The sequence below is a fragment of the Branchiostoma floridae genome, chromosome 1, assembly GCF_000003815.2.
Source record: "Branchiostoma floridae strain S238N-H82 chromosome 1, Bfl_VNyyK, whole genome shotgun sequence".
Lineage (NCBI taxonomy): Eukaryota > Metazoa > Chordata > Leptocardii > Amphioxiformes > Branchiostomatidae > Branchiostoma > Branchiostoma floridae.
Genome location: NC_049979.1, coordinates 33,722,146 through 33,736,953, shown reverse-complemented (window position 1 = coordinate 33,736,953; position 14,808 = coordinate 33,722,146).

Sequence of the window (14,808 nt, the reverse complement as noted above, 5' to 3'; positions counted from 1 at the left end):
ACATGTACAAAAATGTATTATGCTGGCAGCAACAACATTTACTGTACAACAGTCAATTTGTGCTACCATTGGAAACGTTGATGTCACTGTAACCAATCCAGAATGCAGCCAGGTATGATACCTCCATTTGCGTTTTTACACTTTTGTTTAGCATTTCTTAGTTTCGACAGAAGTGTTTGGCCAAACCAACAGGAATCCACAGGATAGGGTTGCTTGGAAGAATGGTGTGTCAGGGACCTCAGCAGTATGGTATAATCAAATACTGGATACAAGTACTACTAAATACTACTATGTGTTGCATATACATCCACTCTACTAATGCAAAAACAAAAAACAAAAAAAACTTTTGAACGGGTTGATAGTTTGAACCGAATTGTTTTCTCAAAGTATCATGAAATGTATTTTTGTGCACCATGCTTGATATTAATATCATCTAGGTTGTTGGAAGATGGGCGCACATGTATGCCTGCCTCTTACCTGGCTGATATAAGGTGTCAATGCCAGTGGTGTCTCCATAAATGGTTCGTCTTGTGGGAACTGAACTCTGCCCTTCTCCACATCCACAGATGGAATACGTCGAAACTTGTAGCTAACTTGGCAAAGGTCATGAACAAACTCTGCAACAATGAAAAATCTTTGAAGTCACGCATTCCAAGAAATAATAGGCACTTGCCATATATGTGTACTTCTTTAGAACGTCTCCAGTCACTAAATACAGAAATGTTTAGTGGATCATAGATAGAGATATATTTGTCCCAAAGATATAATGTTAGTAAGTGGAGCTTAGCACATAACCTTGTGGGAAGCCACCTTTTCACTATACAGTAATCTTTTCAGCCTCTGGCTGCTAAGACAGCGTTGTCTGAGGTCCCACCTAATAATGACAAACTGACCTCCACAGCAGACACATCCGCCTGCCCCTGCACGTTCTAACACACAGGGAGTCGACAGAGTCTCGTCCCGCAGAGAAGGGGCGCCCTGAACTGTGAACTTCCACTCAGACACTGCAAGGCCATCGCTGCAGACTTGGTTGTGGTTGACCACACGCAGACTGTACGTTCCTTCCAGCTGCATTTGATATAGAAAAATTCTGACTGTCCTTCACAATAAGCATTTCAAGCAATATCGCAATTCACAATTTGACCAATGAGTGTTGCTGCATGCCTGTGAAATATTAGTACCATTTTTACCTTTGCCAAGAAGGCTACATTTTGGGTAGAAAAATGTTGTTTTGTCTCAATATGTAAGCCAACCGCAATCGATAAATTGAGTAGCTGTGGATGGAATTTCATGATATTTGGTATTTGAGTAGCGGCTGTAGAAACAAAGGTTCTGTTCGAAAATGGTTCACCTGGCACTTTCCGCCAGGACTGCAGCGGGGCGTGTGTGTGTGTGTGAGTGCGGTTGCGGATACGATAACTCGAGACGTTGTGGATCGTTTTGCATGATATTTTTCAGTTATGTAGGGGTTGGGAAAACGAAAGTCAAGTTCGATAATGAGCCTCGGTACTGCAGCGAAGCGTCAAGGTAAGCGTTGAAGTTATCGCCAAGTGGCAGGTTCATGATTTTTTGTAGTAGATGCGTCCTTGGCAGGGAGTAAGTCGTATAAGTTTCGCCCCCCTGGCAGCTTGTTTGGAACTGCAGTGGGCAATTTTGTTATCTATAGAAGAGAATAATTCGAGCAGGGGTTGGAGGATTTGCATTATTTTTAGTATATATATATCATAGGTGATGATTGAAATCCTGAAATTTATTGAATGGAAATTTTACCTTTTTCATGGTATTAAGACAAAACAACTTTCATATCTGAAAACTCACATGAAATGTGTTGCTTGCAATGACAACTTCAGGTTCAAGACTGGTTATCTGGAAGCCTCCAAAGTCCCCAGGGTGCTCCACCACCGACCATTCATACAAGGGGGTGTCACTGGCACCTGGAACAGCCTCTAGCACTAGATGCTCTGATGGGTTTGTGTTTGACCAATCACAGTTGCTGATGCAGCTGTAGTTAAGCAAGAATGAAGAAATGCATACAAAAGTATAAAAGAAAAAAGACCAACAGATATGGAATATTGAGTTGACAGACAAATGAAAACCTTTGTCATGAATCATCACGAAGAGACTGAGTGCAATACATTGTATTTTAAAATCAAACAAAGTTAAAAATATTAAATGTATGACGAACTAAGGGTATTGTATTGTACACAACTTTGGTCTAACTACAGCATGGGCACTATTTCCAAACTACGAGGGACATACCATTATATGTGTGCATTTAAATTGCCCTTTTCTGTTGGCAGGTATGAAATTACAAGTTGTTTGTTTGTAAACAACCAGATGGACATGTTTGATGCAAAGCACTGTAAGCTCACCCATTCATTTGCATTTTTTACTAGCTGCCTGTTATCTTCAGATAATGAAATTATTCACCTGCTTGTGCACTCGAATGTTTTCTGCCATAATAACTTTTTGGCGGAATTATGTAAATATCTCTTTATCTCTTTCTCTATGCAGTTTTTAATCTTTAATTGTATACTGTGTTTATGTTTATGGTCACAGGACTGATGCAAATGGATACTAAATAGAATGAATATGTAGATTTACCCTACAAGTATTTAAAAGTTTTTGTTAATCTGAAAAACAAAAAAACAAGAAACAATAGAAAATGGTATCAATAACCATTAGAGCCCATTCCAAGACACCGTGCGGATGTTTGTTGTCATTGTTTAGAATTGATTTTAAAGTTTTGTAATTATATGTCTAGGACATTTGATACTTCAGAAATATTTTTAACTCTGTTTCAACTTTATAAATATTTCCCTGGTCCTGTAAAACTTTGGAAATATTCATGGTGTGGAATTGGATACTTCTAATGGTTTCTAAATAATGATAACAGCATTCTACCATTATTTACCATTTTCTACCATTTTTTGTAAATGGTTCGGTGGGCTGGGAAGATAGCAATTCACACATCCTTGCAAAGTATGGCTGGGTGCCATGCAACAATGGCCCACCACAAAGGATCCACCAGTGCCCAGCGGTGAAATCTAAAAATATACAGATGCAACAATAGGGCTTACTTTTATGGGGGCAATAAACTAATTTTACCATTTGACCAGGTTTACCATTTTTTGTAAATATTTGTAAATGTGAAATAATCACAGAGAGGTTTCACAATTATTCTAAATAAAGATATTTTTGTACAGTTACTTTCAAAATGTTTCTAAAATATTCAAAGAAATTCAAATAAATGAGTATTTTCTTTGTCAATTTTTTGAAAAGAATCTAATTATTGTGGCTCAGATATTCTTTTATTCAAAATAATTCAGACTAATTATAAATATCGCCTAAAAACCCTCATGGTGTCTTGGAATGGACTCTAATAGTTTTAGAGTTTAAAGGGATGCCCAAACTTAAGACACTTATCTATATGCTAACTCCATCAATACAAACGGTACGGTAGATGCCTAAGAAAATCGTTAGCTTTTACAAATAAAATTTGAACACATTCATCTTAAGAGCACATATTTCAGTACAAAATGCATGGTGTTCATGAACCCTTTATGCTCTGTTTTACAATGCTGCAAGTTTTCAAGTTAGGGCATCACCGGAACGTAATCATGAACTTATAAGTGTTTGTCCTCACCGAATGGCCAACCCACAAGTCCTGTTGTCCTGGAAAACGACAAGCTGTGATGCTTGGATTGACGATCTGTCTGGAGAAGAAGCCTGAACTGTGAAGCTGAAGGTTGTTCCTGGACTTTGACTTGTCCTGTAATGTCGAGCCCCCGGGTGGCTGTCATTGACTAGAGCACTGATGTCATCACAGTTGTCTGGGGGTCATAGACAAAGAGTGTTAGATGTCTGTACTTGCTTTTCTATTTAGTTAGATAATTTGCAATACTACAGATTCTGTATTTCTTCCTTGGAAGAGACTTCATTCATTCATTCATTTTCATCCATCCATCCGTCCATCCGTCCGTCCATATGCATCCGTGCATCCATCCATGCATCCATCCATCCATCCATCCATCCATCCATCCATCCATCCATCCATCCATCCATCCATCCATCCATGCATCCATCCATCCATGTTTAGATATATTTTTATGCTTTTAATTTCTTGTGTTCTGTAGTGGTGCAATGCGGCTTTACCATGGCTTTTGTTTTTTTTTGGCCAGACACAACCCCCCCCTCGTGTGTTGGGTTCTCTCACGTGGTCTGATGCTGTAGGCTCTTACCTGAAGCTCCCCCATACACCAGGTCCCTATATAAAGGAACGAATGTAATACCCCAGCAGGAGTTGACACAATTATGATTATAGTGTAATATACATGTATGATATCAACTTACTTCCATCACTTGTCTCACAAGTCCAGTTGAAATAAAGTTCTGACGTGGGGACCAGACCATCCGGATCCCATGATGCCTCAGCGCTTACCCAGAAGTCACCTTGGGTGTACTGAGTAACCAGGGAGGGTCCCAAGGTCATCACCAGGGGCAAGGTCACCACCTGGATCCACGTCTGGTGCACAAAGTCTGTAGTAATGCTCAACAGCTCATCCACTATGGTGACCTGGAACTGTTCAAAACATTAAGGTACATGTTGAGTAGTCACATAGATGACTTGAGCCCATAAGGACACTGTGTCTAGGTACAGTATTGGAAAGCAGAGCCCATCCCTCTGCTTCCACCACCTTTTACCTTCTCAATCAAAGTCAGGTACTCATTTTCACACCTGGCCATGGGTGGAGTGAGGAAAATTGTATTTAATGCCTAATTCCCAAGGAGCGGAAGGAATGTCTGGCCAGGAATTGAACCCATGACCTCAGGTCCAGAATCTTTTCTGGCTAGATCTGGGGCGTTTGATAGAGTGAATCACAGCCTCCTCGTACACAAGTTAGACCCCTACGGGATCCGAGGACACACCAACAGCTGGATAGCAAACTTCCTCTGTGATCGCAAGCAGGCTGTGGTGGTCAACGGTTCCCGGTCAAGCTAAGTGAGCGTGAGGTCGGGAGTCCCACAGGGCACGGTGCTGGGGCCGTGTCTATTCCTCACGTACATTAACGACCTTCCGAAGAGGATCTCCTCCCCCTCCCGACTGTTTGCTGATGACACAGCTGTATACCGGATGATTACCTGCCCTGAAGATACATCAAAGTTGCAAGAAGACCTAGACAAGCTAGAAGTCTGGGAGAGCGAGTGGGACATGGCCATCCACCCAGACAAGTGCAGCCAGCTGCCCTTGACGCGTGCAAGAAAGCCTCGAAATGCCCATTCTAGTTACAACCTTCACAACCACACCCTTGAAAGAGTACCCTCCGGCAAGTACCTTGGGCTTACATTACAGGCCGACCTATCCTGGGGCACACATATCATCTACCCAAAGGCAAATAGAACGTTGGGTTTCCTACGACGCAGCCTACGAGTCTGCTCCAGCAAGACCAAAGAGATGGCGTACAAAGCACTTGTCCGTCCAGTTATGGAGCACGCCAGCTCCGTCTGGGATCCCCACACCAGCCGCGACATCAGCAAGATAGAAAAGATCCAGCGCAAGGCTGCGCGTTTTGTACAGAACCGACACAGAAACACCTCCATCGTTTCTGACATGCTGAACCAACTACAGTGGGCTTTTTTTCAAGATCGGCGCCGCCACACCAGACTGGCGATGATGTACAAGATTGTCCTCAACCTAGCAAGCGTGCGATGCGTCGCCTTTAAGACCCTGCCCTGCAGCAACAGAAGCCGGAGAGGCCACAATCAACAGCTTCAACACATCCCCTGCCATACTAACAACCGGCTCAATTCATTCTTCCCACGGACAGTACGGGAATGGAACACCCTGCCCGAAGACACCGTCCAGTCCCCAACCCTGACCACTTTCACCCCAAAGGTGTCATGTACTCTCTCTTCTTTCTAGCCTACTGAAAAGTGGTGACCTTTGACCCGACAGATGTCAATTGTTGCCAATTCCTTGGCAGTTGGACATTACCAGAAGAAGAAGAACTCAGAGATGAAAGTACAATTTGTGCCTTAAAAACTGTGTTTCAGTCTGCTCTTACCTGAACCAGGTATGTCGCAGGCAGCAATGTCTGCTTGGGAACGGTCAGATCTCTTTTGTTTGTTGTCAGGGTCCTGAGGCTATCCACGGGGGTGTACACATTCACATGGTTTGGATTTGGGGATCGTTTAAAGATCACCCAGGAATATCCTGCGACGGACATGTCGACACACGATACCAGCAAGGCTTTGCCGTGTAGGATGAAGTCTGCCATATGGAGCGCTGTAAGGGGATCTGTCACCCTGAAACATACAGTAAACAAGGTAACCAGGGATGGAAGACTTCACCCCACGCCGCTTTAGTATCCTTCCAGTCTAAGACAAAATTAGCAGCTCTGGCACATACGCAAACACAAGCACACACACGCACGCGCGCGCGCGCACACACACGCGCGCGCGCACATACACACACACACAAACACACACACACACACATGCGCGCGCATACACACACACACAGACACGCACGCATGCATACACACACACACACAAACACACACACACACACGCGCGCACACACACAGACACGCACGCATGCACACACACACACACACACGCACACACACACACACACACACAAACGCACGCACGCACACACACACACACACACACACACACACACACTCACATACATACACACACACACACACACATGAGGGCAGGAAACCCCAAAATAATATTTCACTCCCAAGTGTGAAGTTGAAATTGTACATGTAATGAATTTGAGTAAAAGATAAAGCTCTTTTGGAGAACGTATCAAGAACCTGAAAACAATCTTCATGCAGTTCACATTTCATCATAAATTAGCAGTACAAAGAAGATGACAGGAGGGAAGTTAACAAAACTTGTTGAGGTGAAGCTGTACCTGCGGGTCCATTCAGCGATTCCTGTCTGAATGTCGCAGCGGTGAACTGTAGTTACACCAGGGATGAGAGGAGTCTGCAAGGTGCAGGCTGAGGACTGGGTAGCGCAGGGAGAAAACTCCACATCAGGAACATCTGTAACATAAAACAAATGCCCTTTCCTTAAAAAAGTAATTGAAAAATCCATGTCTCTGGTGCCGAATGACATTTACACTGTAATCCCTGTCCCTGGTACTGAAAGATATTCAAACTAGCAATAGCATTCCTGTCCCCGGTGCTGACAGACCTTCACACTAACATTCCTGTCCCTGGTGCTGAATGACAGTCACACTAACATTCCTGTCCTGGTGCTGAATGTCATTCACACTAACATTCCTGCCCCTGGTGCTGAATGACAGTCACACTAACATTTCTGTCCCTGGTGCTGACAGACCTTCACACTAACATTCCTGTCCCTGGTTCTGAATGACAGTCACACTAACATTTCTGTCCCTGGTGCTGAATGACAGTCACACTAACATTCCTGTCCATGGTGCTGAATGTCATTCACACTAACATTCCTGCCCCTGGTGCTGAATGACAGTCACACTAACATTTCTGTCCCTGGTGCTGACAGACCTTCACACTAATATTCCTGTCCCTGGTTCTGAATGACAGTCACACTAACATTTCTGTCCCTGGTGCTGAATGACAGTCACACTAACATTCCTGTCCCTGGTTCTGAATGACAGTCACACTAACATTCCTGTCCCTGTTGCTGAATGACAGTCACACTAACATTCGTGTGACGGTCCTTCATGCTGACAGACATTCACGTTCACACTGCCATCGCTTTCCCCAATGTTTAATGAATCACACTAGTGTGACATACGTCTAAACAAACCTGTTTCACAATGAAGACCTTTGTAACCTGGAGGGCACTGGCACAGGTAGCCGTTGAATCTGTCTAAGCACACGGCACCGTTTCTGCAGGGGCTGCTCACACACTCGTCAATGTCTCGTACAGCAGCAGTTTGGTTGCAGATCCCTTCTTCCCATGGTGCATCGCAAGTGCAGATGGGTCCTTGGATGTCGTCATTGGTACAGGTTGCATCATTCAGGCAGGGTGAGAGGTGGCACGTACCTGTGAATGAAACACAAATAACTAACTGGTGGAAGTGAATAACCGCACGTCTTTGGGAACAGTCTGTGACAACAACTTTGGACACAAAGAAGCAGATGTCATCTGTCATGAGTTGGCCTTCTACGGATCAAAGAGTTACCACTATATGGCCAGGGGACAGCTAGATCGTGGTTTGCAGTGGACAATTGCAAGAGGAGTCTTTTTAGGACTGCCAACACTCTGGGTAGGAAGTAAAGCCATACCTGTATAACATATATTAAGTACAACAGATTAAAAAAAAAACTAAGTTTAGTTAACTTGCACTAAATGGGTACCTGACTTTGGTTTTGGAGGTAAAAGGCAGTGGAAGTAGAGTTATGGGTCCCACCTTTTTAATACCGTGCCCTAAACACAGTGGATCAACATCAAACTAGCCCTACATATACGTCATCTAAAAAAAGCTATGGGACTTCTGTTAAACTACCACTCGTAACCTGTCGACTATGGGATGCCCTCCCACAACGAGTGAATGCTGCATACCTAGAAATTTGTTGCGATAACTTTTGCAATCTCTCTAGACCCTCAAAGTGGGTTTATTTTAATGCTGCTGGCATGGTGATTGCAAACTGGGACTCGGAAGGTCATGGTCTTTCTGATTCGGAAAGAGTTCGACCTCGGAAAGGGTCTCCCTCGGAAAGGGTCTCCTATAATAATCTCTGAAAGGAATTCTTGCTCAAGTTGTCAGATGTGATGAAAACAACAAACATGACTCTTTTCCAATCATTTAGCCTTGGGTCCACCAGCGATAAATTCCATCAGCGCCTGTTTGACCCGGACCACTTACATTTTGCACCATATGGCCAACATGTTGTACTGCAGAGGCATTAGTTAATATATAAAAGCATTATATTAATTAAATGTAGTGAAGACCTACTACGTAATATTTGGACTTCACACAATGATAGTATTCGGTTGGGTCCGGGAAGTCCGACGCCCACATAGCGTCCCTGCATTCCCTGACATGAGACGGAGATTGACTGCTGGTTCACGTCGATGTAATGGTCACCGCCACACTTGGGGTTCGTGCTGACCTGGTCAGAGTCCCCGATGTAGATGTTGAAGGGGTTGAGCAATGCAGTGCAACATTCTTCGCCCCGGTTAAAGATGACCACCCTGTACATTGACAGTAGATTTTGGGGACAGAGTCAATACACATTGTGTGCTCGGATGAACATCCCTGTGACTCTTACTTTCAAATCAGAATCGACAGTTCTACAGTTATCCTTGCCAACAATATTGGGACTTTCATCTTGAGTTTTCCATTTGCCAAGCATTGATCGGCTCATTCACTTGAATCGTTGATTCAAATCAGCAGAATGAAATATGTGCTTAAATAATGCTAATCAAAGATAATGCTAATAATCATAAAGTAGAACATACACATGCTTAGTTAAACCTGCCTACACTAAACACTCAAGAGACTGGAAAAAATGTGTTTTCTACTATAGACAGGATACTTTATGCTTGCTTCAACTGAAAAATAATCCGACTGACACCCAAAAAGAGGCCATGATAACCTCGTGCAAAAGTAGTACAGGATTGTGTGCATTTGTATGTGTGTGTGTGTTGGGCACAAATTTTGTATATTACAGTAATGACTGCTATATGAACAATTATTTAGACGATGGTCATGTAATATATACTGTAAATGTAAATATACATACCTATCAACCACATACGATTGACCGAGATCCACCCACCAGGTTGGATTACTAGTAGCCTGCGTTTCCAGGTGACCTGCAGTGCGTGAACAGGAACCAGCGATGAAGTTGGTATCGGTGTTCCCGTCTACGGCAAGGCTGGCAACTGCACCGCCATACGTGCTCGTTTGAAACGCTGTCTTCCCCAGGGCGACATTGACACCTATGTCAGACGAGAGGACTGTCATCAGCACTGTCACATGGACTCCGGGAAGAATAGTGACGTATTAGTCACTAATTGAGATCCGAATCAAACCAAACCAAGCCAAACATGGACCAATGCTTCAATTGTTACAACTCTAATATGTAGTGTAAAAGGGCAACGACCTTGTGTGGTACTCTGGATACATTTTCATGCATTATTTTATAAATTTTTAAAAAACACAGCAAGTCCTAACTATTTACTAGTTATTCGGAGTTAGTCAGCTGGTTTCAAGATTGAAACAATTTCAATTTCAAGTAGGACATAACCACTTTGTAATGGCGGAGGGAAGGGTTTTGAAAGAGTTAGGATGATTTGATTTGAAGTGGACACAGCAAGTCACCATTTACATGTAACGTTAGTTTAGTAACTTACAAAGAGTAACGTTGAATGATTGAATCTCAAGTTCGGCATTAACCATGTTTCAATGGAAGGACGGATATGCCATGTGGGATACTCGTGCTGAATGGGATAGCCAAGGTGTGTATGTACCGTAAGGTAACGTTATGTTGTACAAAATGACCAATAAACTGGTGGACGTGCCGACTGATAAGTATCTAATACCACCTCAAAGAAAAAAGCCATGACTTCAAGTACCAGAGTTACCAACCTAGGATTGATGTGTTTAAAAATTCGTATTTTCCCAGAACTATCGTCGAGTGGAATTTGTTATCATCAAGCACAGTAGGAGCATTTTCTCTGGATAGCTTTAAAGAACGCTTGCAGATAGATGTGCAAAAGTTAGGTGTGACGGATCGTTCAGTTTAATATAACCAGCTGCTGCCGCGCCGCGTGCCTGCAAAACTGGCGTGTTACGCCGAATGGCGATTATACCGGCTTTATAGATACAGATACAGATACAGATGTCTCTGCATTATTCTTACTAAGTATTCAGTTAAAATCGATGTTGCTATGATACACAACATAATGATGCTATGCAATACTGCAGGGAATTGCAGCACGATATTGTTGCGATATTGTGATCATCCTTATTGCAACATCGTACACATATTTCCACTTGTTATGGTACACTTTTTGGTATGATATTTTGACAACAAAACCGCAAATTACTAGTTGCCCAGTGTATTGATACACTCACTTGGTACACTTAACAGTCAAATCAAAAACATATGGTAATCACTAACAGTTATATACAGTAAGACTTTGTTTCATTTAAAATCTATTGCATTTTGCATGTTTTTGCATTGTGTTGTCAGAAATCATCTTAGGACCTTTGGTGAGAAGTCTCAACAACATGGTCAGAATTGTGCACATTTTGTCATCCAGGTAGAGGAAGATGACATCCAGGTAGAGGAAGATGAAATATAAGGTGTTCTCTTTTCACATGCATAACCGGTTAACCATGGAGAAAGAAGTCTCAGTAGTTAACAACGCCATAGGGGTAAAAACAGCTAACATTGTTGCATTTACAGTGTATTTTCATGTCTAAACAACATGCATGTCAATTGCATGTGACAATCCCTGCATGGCAGATATAGGAAAATATATCAAAGAAGGTTTAGACATTAGAAATTCCCCAAATGATTGTAAAAGCCTCCAATGATTGTAAGAAACTTATCCCATACTACAACTCCTGTATTAGTTAGATAAGCCTTAAGTTAAGTTATAGCACTGTAGTTATGTAGATGCCATACTTTGTACCTCATACAATTGTTGTGCAATAAAGTTATATATATGTCAATAAAAGTATTGCCAATAAAAGTACTGAACTCTCACAGGACATAGTCTGTGAAAGCTGCCCTTCACACATGGCACCGCTGTTCTGTGGCGGCGGGTTGTCGCAGGTTCTAGTTCTGGTCTGGAGCCCGTAGATCTCGTGGGGGGCACTGCAGCTGCCAAACTCTGACCATGGCGACCAACCACCATCCACTGCACACAAAAACAAGAGTTAACACTTTTCAATGCTGCAGTACTGTTCATTCACCTAATATCAGCATTATATTGATTGATTTCAGTTACCCGCTGAATCTAAATTTCATGGCAGTGAAAATGAAAAGGGACCTTCATAACGTTACATGTACATTAGCCATCGGTTAAAATAATTTAGCAAAGGTATGGCAAGGGTCCTTCCTGGTGTGAGTGCTTCAAAACCTAGTCCTATGACCACACCTTTGTGCAATTTCTGTCATATCGAGGTCACCGGAGTTAGCGCTGAATCGCAGCCACTTCAGACCGTTGCGTTTTAGCCCCGCCTATTGTAAGCTGCTCACAATTCAGCCATAGGCTGCAAAGAGTGAGTAGTCTGCCCCCCTGTAACCCATAACCTATGGTACTCTTTTTATGATTTTGAAAGGGCTCCCTTGGAAACAGTTAACAGAAGGGACTAAAGTCAACTAAAGATTTGAAAATGAATAAACAGATAAAAACTGACCTGTAGGCAGACAGTTGAGAACGTCTGTTTCTCCGACAGCCTTGCAGGTGCAGATGGAACATGCCGTGAGATCTCCCCTCACACCTGGCTGGCAGGTGCACTCAGCTGTACTGGTGCCACACTGCGGATCGGGGCCAAGGACAACAGGAATAAGCCAGGCTACTGTAGACAGAAATGGGCAGAAAAAGCTGTGAGATTTTCACTCGGGTGGGTCTGCATGGGGAGATCATGGGAAAGTAGGAGGTACGGACAATCATGCTTGTAGGCCTTTTTCTTTTTGAATGGAACTATGATAACATTAATTATGTCATACCTGTGACGCGAAAACGTTCGATACGGGTGTTCCGGACCGGGCCATAACTTCCGTATCAGACCGGTTTGAAAGGCCTATCACACAGGCTCCATTCGAATAAATCGAACTGTTCCGAGCGGGCCGAGTGCGGCGCCATCGAATATTCGAATACCTGACTCAGATGTTGGAACATTGCTGTTGCAACACTTTTTGTTCAAGGGCACCAAATTTGTTCAACTTCTGGCGCATTTTGCATCAAAACAGGGGTTTTCTTAGGTGGATATGACATAAGATGGTAGTCCTGTATACAATAATTATTATAACATTCACACTGGACAACAGTCCTGTATGGAACTATGATAACAATATTGACACTGGATAACACCGCAAACACTGAAAAACAACTCTTGCTTGGGGGTATAACTTTGACCCTGCTGATTTCTGCTGTAACTGATACAAATTTGATGTGTGGATGACTGACATGTAAGGCACTATTATCAAATTACTTCATTAAAACTTTCTGTGGCATTAAAAAATGAGCATTATGAGCCGACTTATCATAATTACAATAACTTCATACAAACATATTCTCCGGATGTTTCTTAATTTTAAAAAAACAGTAACTGTTTCCCATCTGAAAGGGTGTGGTATGTAGATGTACATTGGAGCATGATGTACACTGGAGCATCCTATCAGCTATTATGGCCACTTAGTTTGATTAGATTGATGGGTTTCTAAAGAGATGGGTGTGATCAAGGCTATATCATTTAACAGTGATTGCACATTCGCGTAACTACTACACTGATCAAATTTAGGAAGTATCATGAAGCAAACATTTGTCTGGAGAGGTGTACAATTTACTGCAGTGTTTCTGGCAGCCAGGTATTTTGGCCTCTTTTTCATGTGGAGCGTCTTCAACTGCTTCTAACATTAGGGTCATATTTTTGATTTTTGGGTTCGGGGGCGCAAGACCGTGAGGCGGATGTTCAGGCTTCATTATGTCCTTGAACTGCTTGATTGCTGCTGCCTCTCTCCTGTCCTTCAAGGACGGTAAATACTGTAGCGGTTCTGTCAGTTGAATGTGCTCCTGGTTCCAAGTAGTTGGTAACTAGGAGACCCTGGTGCAATCCCAGGGTCAGGACATCTTGGTGGGGGCTGCCCCGTCTTAGGAAGAAAGAAAAAAAATGGGAATATACTCGAGGAGGAGCTTTAAGCATGCTAAATGTGAAAGGGCTTGCAATCCCTCCCTGTATATACCCTGCTACAGAGACAAGGAAACGTGCTGCCTTCTTTGCAAATAAACAGTTACAAAAAACAACCCTAAAATGCAGCAAAGTTGCCTTGAAACAATGTGTACTGTGTAACATGCATTGGCATAATACCGGTAGTAAGACTTATACCGGTAGATTAAAAATACTGGAACTTAAAGAGATCTACACATGCAACAATAGTTATTTCTGAGCTGTGCACACTTCAGACATCTAGGTGTCCAATACACCATTTACAAAGCATCGATAACAATGCATTCGAAGACAACAAGGCCAAAAGTTTTCAGTATACTTTTTTGTAAATTTCGGGGTAGGCAGCTCGTCGTGGGACGAACACACTGTCACATTCATTGCCAAATTTATATAGATCATAATTACACATGCTCACGGCAAAAGACGAACATGATTCAACAACAATCTTGAATTTCTGTTGGTGACCTACAACTCATGTAAAAGTGCGAAGAACCGTTGCATAATAGCCCGGATCTACGACTGAATGGGCAAAATTGAACGTACGCAGCCATTTTCCCGCCATTTTTATATCTACGCTAGCAGTGAAGTGTTACGTCATAGCGGTTGTGACGGACAGAAGTTAAATGAAAATTCTTGACAGTATACGTCCGTTTTCTCATGACATTTTGTATGCTCATGCAGGTTTATGTTTTATGCATTTACTGACAGAAAAGGAAGGAACATCAGAGGATGTATAAATGTACATAGCGGCAGTTAATTGTGCCGTGTTTCTTCCTACCGGTATTTTGTACCCCCTCCCAAGCACGCGCGCGTTCGCCGTGTAATTCCGCGGCGTGTTACAATTACAATATTACGCTTTTAGCAGGACAAGAGTGGCAGAAAAGTTACACAGA